This window comes from Tupaia chinensis, unplaced genomic scaffold (assembly GCF_000334495.1).
Source record: "Tupaia chinensis unplaced genomic scaffold, TupChi_1.0 Scaffold000361_2, whole genome shotgun sequence".
In the NCBI taxonomy this organism is placed as follows: Eukaryota; Metazoa; Chordata; class Mammalia; order Scandentia; family Tupaiidae; genus Tupaia; species Tupaia belangeri.
Window position 1 is genome coordinate 735,342 of NW_006159858.1, and position 1,905 is coordinate 737,246.

Consider the following 1,905-nt stretch of genomic DNA (forward strand, 5'->3'; position numbering starts at 1 on the left):
TTTCAGATATTAAATAAGACACATATTGACCAAGTACACAAACTTCAGGTTCATAGTATCATGAAATTAGCATCTCCCATGTAGAGAACTCTATCCATTTGATAAAGAAGAAAGTCAGAGGGAGAGAAAAAACATACACATAATCAGAATGGATTTTACCTAACTTCATCTAGTCAGATGACGTATTTTATAGAGATGTCCTGAGATCCTCACTCAGGACATCTTTATTATTTTTTTAGTTAACATTCTCACCAGGATAGTAATCTTATTTTGCAGCAAGTCACAGATTAGATAAGGCAAATTATAAGTGCAAAGAGAGGATCAAGACTGTATGAGAGGTGACTGGGGCCATTTAATGTATTTCCTATTAGAATAACATTTCCCACATAGACCTCAGCACAAACCCAATGGTAGAGTACAGTAGAATGCATTCATTGATCCAGAGCCATCAAGAAATGCTAAATTATACTCAATAGTCTTTGTTCTAAGCTATGCAGAAATATGTAATCTGTATCTAAAAGAATTTCATCAATAAATTTGAAATAATTTTAAGCATGAAGATTTGTATGGATCTTAATCATTATTAGTTTATTGTGTGTCTGTTTAAATTGTTTTTATTATTATTTAAGGCCTTTATTAACAGGTGCTTGCAGTTTGTTGACTTTTTGGAAAAAATCAAGTTGTAAACATTTATTACAAATTAAAAATGAAGTTCTTAAAAATCTCAACTTGACCAGATATGAAACATTTTAAAAACCTTTAAAGGTTTATTGAGAAAAACCAGGCTTTAAAAAAAAAAAAAAAAAAACACGTTTGTCATTACCAAAAACAGACATCTTTAGGTAAAAATAATAAAAATCCCATGCTGCATAGATAATGCAGATAGTTCTAGTTATCTGGTCAACAGGCAAAAAAGCAAGCACTTAAGGTCTTCAGCTCCAATCTTTTGTTCATTTCTTATTGCTGGAATTTCATATTCACTTCTTGCAGGATGACTAAACCGGATGATGGTAGACCGGCATTTACTCAGCCCCGCCCTGCTCAGCCTCCGGAGTGGACGAATTCTCAGCTGGTGGATCGGCTGCTTTTGTCTCTTTGCCATCTTGTGGTTTAGGGTTCTCTGGGCGTCTGCGTCGGTAATTGAAGTTGTGGGGGTACCCACGTTGAGGTGGCTGCTGACCTTGGGTCTCATCTCCTTGGTTTTCCTTATCCTCTTCATTGTTGTCCTCTCTGGGCTGTCTTTGGCGAAGAGGGCCTCTGCGAAATCGTGGTCTATAACCCCCATACATATTCTGCCTCACTGGTCTACCTTGTTCTCCTGCACCCTGGTTGTCAGCACCCTCCATCACTTCTCCCTGCACAGGAGGGTTGGAATACTGTGGTCCACGCCCATGGGGTCTCCGCATATAGTAAGGGGTAAGGGGGGAACCTTCGCCTGCAGTAGGGCTGGCGTTTGACCTGGCCTTCGGGAGCGCTCTCCGATCCCTCGTTCTTTTCCTCACTCTCACTATTCTGGTCATTTGGCTGGTAATTGAGTGGAGGACCCCTACGACGTGGAGTGGATAGCGTCTATAATGGTTATGGTCTGCTGCGTCTTTCCTGCCTTGAACTGGAACTCCACCAGGGCCTGTGACACCTGCTGCCTCCGCACCCTTTTCTCCTTCAACATCAAACTCCAGTCTCTCCGTCTCCTACACTGCGAAGGTACTTCCTGGGGTTATTCTTCTTTATGGCAGTCTGGTGCACAAATACATCTTCCTTGGTGTCATTTTGTTGATGAAACCACATCCATTTCTTCATTGAACCATTTTACTGCTCCCAAAACCTTCCTTGCGATGACCTTCTCGTCCCTGCCGGTGTAAGGTCTCCCGGGCCGCTGCTCCCTGCGCCGCTGCGGGGGGTTCC

The 1,905-nt window shown here is 41.9% G+C and overlaps 1 pseudogene; it reads right to left on the minus strand.

Moving 5' to 3' along the window:
• Positions 1-1,011: 1,011 nt before the first annotated feature.
• Positions 1,012-1,905, minus strand: part of LOC102487138 (nuclease-sensitive element-binding protein 1-like) — a 29,973-nt pseudogene continuing 29,079 nt past the window's right edge.